Source organism: Macrobrachium nipponense, chromosome 1 (assembly GCF_015104395.2).
Source record: "Macrobrachium nipponense isolate FS-2020 chromosome 1, ASM1510439v2, whole genome shotgun sequence".
NCBI lineage: Eukaryota > Metazoa > Arthropoda > Malacostraca > Decapoda > Palaemonidae > Macrobrachium > Macrobrachium nipponense.
This window is the reverse complement of record NC_087200.1, coordinates 12,893,082-12,901,892: the sequence shown is the minus strand read 5'-3', so window position 1 is coordinate 12,901,892 and position 8,811 is coordinate 12,893,082.

Below are 8,811 nucleotides of genomic sequence, written 5' to 3'. Positions count from 1 at the left end.
AGATTACAAGACCGTGAGTTGTTAATTTCGATTACCTGATGAATAAATATTAGGTGGGGTGGGAATTTTAGGTGAATTTGCCGTCCGATACAAGGGTGAGAAAAAAGGGAAGGTTTTTTTTGAAAGGGGGCTGCTGCTAATAATACCTTATCGTCAGTCACAGCAGAGAGAGAGAGAGAGAGAGAGAGAGAGAGAGAGAGAGAGAGAGAGAGAGAGAGAGAGAATCATTCTCTAAGATACCTTAAGCCTTAGGTTACTGATGTAGAATGAGTGTGATATTGATCAATAGTGCTCAAAAAGATTGGAATAAAATGCTGTAATAGCACAAAGTCTCTCCATACGGGGAGAACTTTCTAATATCATATTGTAGCTATAACTATTAGGCCTCTGAGATCAAACTGGCCTTGTTTTTGCTCTTCATCTTTGTCCCTTTTTCATGAATAAGGAAAACAGAAGAAATACGTAAATTACAGAGACCTTGGTGACGCAGATGGTACACTTCTGACAGAACCAGGGAAATGCTATAAATGATTAGCAGGCAGCCACTTGAAGGATGAAAACGAAGATGATCTTTCAATCACAAAAGGTTGAAAAGTGATGGAAATTTTTTACTGATGCCTCGCTGTCGAACTTCTTAGTTCCAAAGGTACTTTACTTTATTCCACACACCACTAGACTGTGGCAAAGCCTGCCTGAAGATGTAGTGCAATCGGAACTTCAAAAGTTCAAGTGAAGATGCAATGTATTAACCCAAATGCTTTTCTCCTTGCAATTTAAATTTAATTTGTTAATCTCAATAAGTGAGATCTTTCTGCATTTCCCTTGACCTTCTCTTCCTAATGAGCACCACATTCTTTGGAATCTAGAACTTCAAGTCAGCGGCCCCTGTGGGCTTGTTCAACATGAACAGGGTTCATATTCTGAATGACAATAATAATAATAACCAGTGGGAACTCGGGGTTTACAAATTCTGAGATTCGGAGAAAAATCACGAGAGGAAAACAAGTATGCGTGCAGTTAGGAAGGGTGGTTATTTGGGCTGGTTATCCTGAAGTGAATCTGTGACTTTTTATTGTTTCTAAGTCAAATTCTGCGTTTCCTTCAATTGATTTTTGTAAGACAATACACTCAATAGTTTTCTGCGCATAGCCTATTTTCTTAGCGAATGTCTAATCTGCCTATTTTCTTAACCGCTCCCCACAACTTTCCACAAGATTCTATGTGAGTATTCATTTTCATTTCAATTCTTATACGTTATTCGGCCACCTTTCTTTCTCTAGTCTGATTGCTTTCGATGGTAATGGCATCTTGCATGTTCGTATTTCTGTTCTCATTGTAGAGACTTCTATATCTGTTATAACTGTACGATCAAAGTTTATAAATCCCGATGAGGTCATTTTGAAGTTCATAGTCATTTCCTGCTCTTAAACAACAGTCGTCTAGCTTAATGACTTAATGACTCAAGGTTGAAAGGGGACCGAAGTGACCAGCATGACAGAGAGAGAGAGAGAGAGAGAGAGAGAGAGAGAGAGAGAGAGAGAGAGAGAGAGATAAGGTCAATTTAAAGAATAGTGATTGAGGATTGATAGAATCGCGGATATTCCTGAAGGATCTATGCATCCTTGGGTGAGAAAAAGATAGGTGAGGAAGATGTTGATGACGAGATCATTCGAATTACGATCACTCAGTAGTCGATACCAGTCTGTAATGAAATATTGCAGGGGGTGCACTGCGGATCCTAATATTTGTGTTCATTCATACGTAGAGTAGTACATAAGTATATAAGAATAGCTGAAAAAAAAAGTTTCCGGGATAATTTTCGTTTTTTATTTTTTATTTTCTGACATGTAAAAGTCACGGGTTTCACGTATCTTGTTTGAATTCACGACGGCAAGGTTCCTTTAAAATTTTTTTCAAAAAGCACTCTCCTCTGTTTTATGGCTCAAATAGTTAAAAAGTCTTATTACATAAAGTTATAGTATTGCAACTTTATTCATACCTAGCCTTAAGTTAATATATTTTAAGTTATGCCACATGTCTCTCGATTAGTGGTGCCGAGTTACGTTGACATATTGCAACTATTTGCGGACCTATGTCAGTCATCCCATTCGACTGGGTGGTGTTTTATAGTGTGGGGTCCTGGGTTGAATCTTGCCTCCTTAGGAGTCTATCACTTTTCTCACTATGCACGCTGTTTCTATGAATACACTCTTCAGCACGAGTCCTGGACCTACTTCAGCATCTAGTTTTTCCCATTTCCTTTTCAGGGATCTTGGGACTGAGCCTAGTGTCCCTATGATTATAGGTACAATTTCCACTGGCATATCCCATATTATTCTTATCTCTATTTTCAGGTTATGATACTTATCAATCTTTTCTCTTTCTTTCCCATCTACTCAGGTGTACCATGGTATTGCAACATCAATGAGTGTAATGAGTGTAATCAAGGTCTCATTGTGTCATTATTACTATTATTATTATTCAGTAGATAAACCCTATTCATATGGAACAAGAGGAGGTAAAGGGAAATACAGAAAGAAGAGATCTCACTCAATAAAAACGAAAAAATAAACTTACAAATAAATATAGGTAAAAAAAATGGTGGCAGAGAGGCTAGAAAAGCGAAATGGATGTGTTAATATAACCAAATCATACGTTTGGGTTTTTCTACTTACAAGCAAACATGATGGCGTGGTTCCGGTCTTCCTATAAATGAATGGGTTTTCAGTTTTCTGCAAAAGAAAACTATTGCGCCGGATTTGTCTGTCCTTCCGCCCTCAGATCTTAAAACTATCGAGGCTAGAGGCCCGCAAATTGGTATACTGATCATCCACCCTCCAATCATCATATTCAACAAATTGCAGCCCTCTAGCTCGGTAATTTTTTTTTTTAATCTTATTTAAAGTTAAAATCAGCCATAATCGTACTTCTGTTACCAACAACATAAGCCACCACACACACACACACACACACACACACACACACACACACACACATATATATATATATAGATATATATATATATATATATATATATATATATATATATATATATATATATATGTGTGTGTGTGTGTATACACACTATACCTTCATATTTATTCGTTGTTCACGAGGACGACTGTAGACGTCCTCACTTATATAATCAAATGACAGCCCTCCTGATTAAGATATCACTGCATAGCTGAATACAGATTTGACAATTCGTCTATACATTTTGGTTATTGTTTTGTTGTTGTTCCTGTAGCTGTTCTTTCACTTTAATGAAACATTCTTTGTGCTAACGCAGGCTCTTGCTCCTATATTATTAGCTCGAATCATGCTATTGACACTTCCCTAACAAACAAAAAACCAACGCGCTTGTTACGCTTCTTGAAAAAAAATAACCTCACACCCTCTCTATCAGCGGAGCTATCTATTCAGCCTACCTGCCTCACAGAGAAAGACCCCCAGACAGGTGCTTCCAGCATGAACTACGCCGGGCCACATATCATTAGGAGGTAAACGACTGCCAATTCATCAGCAAAATCATTTTCCTCCTGCCTCTCCTCCTCCTGCCCTTCTTACTCCGGCGTATCTGAGCCATCCATCAACTGAGCCTTCCCTCGTCTCTGTAGTACCATCACCGCCCCCCTACCCCTCCTCTTCCCCCACTCGCTCTCTCTCTCTCTCCCTACCCCTAAACCGGCCCCACTCCCTACCGCCTTCCTGCTTTTCCTTCTTCCTCAATCCTGCACATCTCATTTTTCACTTTGTCCATTTCCGAAAACATCCATTCTTCCTTGATTCTTGTCTTACTCTTCCTTTTTGCCACTCTGCATAACTCCTCCTTCTCATCCTTATTCTTCACCCCGTCATCCTCCCCCCTATCCTTCTTCTTCTTTCCTCCTCCTCCTCCTCCTCCTCCTCCTCCTCCACGGCTCCTTGTCGGTATTCGCCCGCCGCCTTCCAAAGTAATAATTTTGCTCCCTTTGAGATGACTTACTTCGTCGGCGGTGATGCTTTACTAAAATTAACTAATAAGCCCACAGCGACAACGCGCCCGGGTCCCTCCCCCCTCCCCCCCTACTTCCTGAAGCCAATAATGATAATCATAATGACACGAGGAGGCCTTAAGTACAGACAAATATTGTGTTACGCTCTTTGCAATACACGAAAAGTGATGGTTTCCTATCCTTCGGATTGCTGGTGTCACGCACACTTTACCTCTGGAGAATCGCTTTTTGCTTGTTTCTTTTCAATCTTTTATCTATTTTTTTTTTATTTATTTATTCTATTTTTTCATGTACAAAAAATATTTCAATATTGATTTGGTTCCTTTTTTTTTTTGGGGGGGGGGGGGGTGGGGTGAGATTTCGCAACGGCTTTCCTTTGCCTCTCTCTCTCTCTCTCTCTCTCTCTCTCTCTCTCTCTCTCTAGTGAGGTGGTTGTGTAATTGTAGCGATTACACCAAGAAGTAACAGGATTAGCCTCACATCAAACCTCCGACAGATCTTTCAACTTTCTAAAGAAAAAAAATTGAATCAAAGTTCAATATTTCTTTATATGGCCAGCCTTCTTAGAGATGAATTAAGATAACAAAGTCAATGTGTGAAAGCCGAAAACAACGTCGTCTTAGAAAAGAAGAACACAGGAAAAGTCTCACGAAAAAGCTTGATAGTTACAATTTTGTCGCTCATTGAAACATTACTATATAGAAACATAAGTTTCAATTTTACATTTTCAGAATGAAAGGTAACTTAACAAAGTTTATGCTTAGTTACATTACGCCTCAGTAACTTTTCGTCTGTCCCTTTTGCCCGGAGCCATACCTCACTAAAGATTTTCATGCCAACATAACGCTCTTCCAAAGCATTTTTCAGAATATTTTCCTTTTGACAGGGAAGGCGAACATTGAAATTGATGGTGGCCCGAACAGATCCAAAACGGTAATTTCTGAGAAAGAACAAAGCACGAACAAGATGATTTACTTATTCAACATTTAATTCATACTCATTAGGGTGGGTCCATCTAAACTATAATTCCTTTAGGCACATCATGTAAGAACAAAACCCTAAATATTAAATGAAAGTTAAAAGAATGATTTGGAAGGAAATTCCTTATATTTTGTTGAAGGAGGTGAAGCTGATGGCAGGAAGAGCAGGTAAATATTGAAAATAAGCGTTACATGCGTTATTCTATCTTGTCGACTTCGCCTCAAGGTCCCCCTTACTCAACCTTCTTTGTGGATGCGCCCATAATCGTTGCTCTTGAGAGAGCTCTTATTTCCTAAGGCATATTAGACACTGTTATTCTCCTATAGATAACGATAGGAGACCGAGTCCAAGATCGAACTGGATTCACCAGACCTCAGCCCTTTTATGAAATAAAGCCCGCTGCCTAAAATTTCTCTCTATTAAGAAGTTATTTGGATTTTCCATCATCTGAAATGGAGATTTTATGCGGGAAATTTATCAAGTGGAACTGGAGTATAAAATTCAGGTCAAAGGCCAAGCGCTGGGACACAAGTGGTCATTCAGAGCCGAAAATAATGTTGAAGCAATTGCCAGTAGAGGGGTGGGAAGTAAGATGGAGGAACGAAAATCAGAAAGGAAGATAAAGTGTGATGGAAGGGTGGAGGGTCGCCAGCCTTGCGTGGGGGGGGGGGGGGGGGGGGGGGGGGGGGGGTTGGGGGGGGGGGGCGAAGGGGCGCTGCTGCAAAGAACCTCAAGTAATGCCTACAGTGCACCGCGTGAGATGCTCTACCGGCATTGGCCCCTGCGGATGATGATAAAGATGACGAGAACATGACACAAAGACAATCTGTCCAGAGGAATTCAGACAGACACAGGACCGTTCCTTGTTTACGTTTACTCTAAGTTATCGTTCCAAAACTCTTAAAGCTATTTCCTTACTTTCGTGGTGGCTAAGGATTAAAAATAATTATCTATTTATTTATTCATTATTATCATTTTTATATTTTTCTAGCATTATGCACTACCTTTTAAATAAGGAAAGGTAACTGATGATTTAACCAGCCAACAAACGTTCGATAACCACACGTTATTTTAATTTCTGTAGACGAACGACATAAAGTAATCCCTTCATGCAATTTTCAGAAGAAGAGTTATGCTAAATTCGTACCTGACAAACGTTAGTACTGCGTGAAAGACCACCACTGCAGCCTTTTTTCGGGAAAGAAAAGACCACCTCGAATGCCGCAATAACTTTCGGGCAAATTCATTGGTCGATCAAACACAACTGTGAGGCCCTCTCGCCCGGCCGCCTCCTTCAATTTCATTTAGCGCAACATCAAGATCCCTATCAGAGATGGGTGATATAGAATCATCCGGTCCTAAGTAAGCACCCTCCCCGAAAATCATCCCTCGCGCCCGCCCCATTTCCTTCTTGACATCCTCGTCGGGATCGAAGGAGGAGGAGGAGTAGGAGGAGGAGGAGGAGTAGGAGGAGGAGGAGGAGGAGGAGGAGCCGTCATTATTAAGGCCGCAGTGCATCACAGCCGCTCAGGGGGTTGCCTTGGCGAGATTAGCGGTTTTCGAGCCGCCAAAAACCGCAATTGCTCTCTTAAATCGTTGTTCGAGGAGGAAGTTTGACGAAGGCAATTTTATCTGAATATCCATCAGATAATGGGTAAAGTGCACGTTATAAGGCGGCGCCATGTTTCAGGACGTATATCAACAAGGGCTCGATGCTCGGGTGCACGGAACCGTCCAACGTACTATATCAATTACTGTGTATGATCGTCAAGTTGATGGAAACTGGGAAAGAAAGCGTCTCTGGGCTCCGGGGTCGGCTTTTAAAACTGTCTGTGCACCTGGGAGAATCTGCCTCTTGGGCTTGACTTGAACAGACGACATCAACATTGATGCATATATTGAGTTATGATAGTGCGAATCGAAGTCTAGAGGTTTTTTGTACTAGACCTTGGTACGTATAATGATGTAGACAAAAGAAATATTCTCTCTCTCTCTCTAATATATATATATATATATATATATATATATATATATATATATATATATATATATATTTATATTATATATATCTATATATATATATTATATTATTATTAATTATATTGACACCTTAGTTGCCATATCTCTTCATGTACTCATTAATCAACGGAGTCATTACGATTTACCTTACGAATTTTCCTTCGAAATTTCTCTTGCTTTTCACCAGACAGCTCACTCCGTGAAGTGTTACTCACGAATACTCGCTGTGGCTAATGATTCAGCTGCATGGAATTTTATAATGTCGGTTCACCCAGACATTATTAAATTTACCGCAAGATTCACTCTTCCGCAATTTGCTGTATCGTGTACATGCTGGTGAACTGCTTAAAAAAAAAAGAGTTGAAAAAAAGGAAAAAAAAAAGGGAAATGAAAATTTGTTTCAACCCTTTGATTTGTCTAATACTTGGAGGTGATCTTAAGCTTCACAAGTTTATTAACCATCAAGATGCCAACAAAGCTTTGCATTCCCGTAATCCAAAAGACGCTCTTGAAAGGCGTTGGTTTTCTCGGCGAGAATTGACTGTGGTTGCGGATCTTCGTAAAAAAATTGTTAAAGAGCCGTTATTTGAATAAGGAGTGGAAATCGTATGTTGGGGGATGTTCCTCTGAGATGTAACGTCAAAGCAGATTCGTTTTCAAGTAAGCTACACTTCAGTTTTGGTATACTGGCGCAACTATGTATAAAGCTGAAAGCATGATAAATGTTCACAAATATATGTATGTTCACATATATATATGTATAAATAAATGTAGAAGCCACGAAGGTAAGTGAAGCACTGGAACGCTGCGAGATCTTTCGACTCAAAGGTTCCTTTACTGAACAACAGTAAAGGACAGTTGTTTGGCAGATCTCGGCACGCTCCATGGCTTTCTAGTTGTTTAATTTATCATTCGTGAACATATTATTTTGTGAACATAACATATTTTTGTGAACATTTATCATGCTTTCAGCTTCCCTTCGTGGCTTCTACCTTTATATAATCATCACGTTCCAAACTTTCGTATGTGAGTCCAAAAATAAAAAAAAAAAAAAAAAAAAAAACTGTGTACAAACAGAAAACTATGAAACTTTCCCTCCGACTGTGAGTAGTACCTCTACTCTCTCGTCTTGGCTCCCTGACCCAGTCAGAAACGTCTGGCTAAAGAGGCGTTTAGATAAGTCGTGTATTTGAGCCCATTAGCTGCCGATGGTTACCGAGATAAGGTAAGGAGTCACTCTCCTTATCTCGACTACAGATTCAAATCTGTGTGTGTGGGTGTGTGTATTTGAAGTTCTGGGAGTTTCCAGCTGATTAAAGTTTCGAGGAAACAATCTCCTGGGGGCTCCTTTTGTGGGTGGATGGATGGTTTCGCGAAGGTGGTTTTAACGTTTAGTAAATACTTAAAGTGCATAACTCACCTTGTTGTAACCGAAAAATAAGGATGTTAGAATCGCTGGGTATTTATGTCTTGAGGCAACAGAGCTCCTATTCAGCGAAGAGATCATCCTCTTACACGTTGCAGTATTTAAGGACTCTTTAAGGTAGCCGAGCGCTTTCTCACCCTGTAAGAATAAACATAAGAGTTATTTAAGTATGATTGTAATATCATATATAATATATGAAAATAAGAACCAAGTTCTGATTCCTCATGTTATTCTCGATACACCTCAAATAAAACAAAACAAAACAAAAACATTTTGAAGCAAATTGCCGGTGTTTTCTGCTGAAATATTCTCGATTCAGTTATTGTTTTTTTATTTTGTTTTTTTTTTTTGTTTCTTAAAAGAAGATACATGTATTGAGCGGTATCTGTA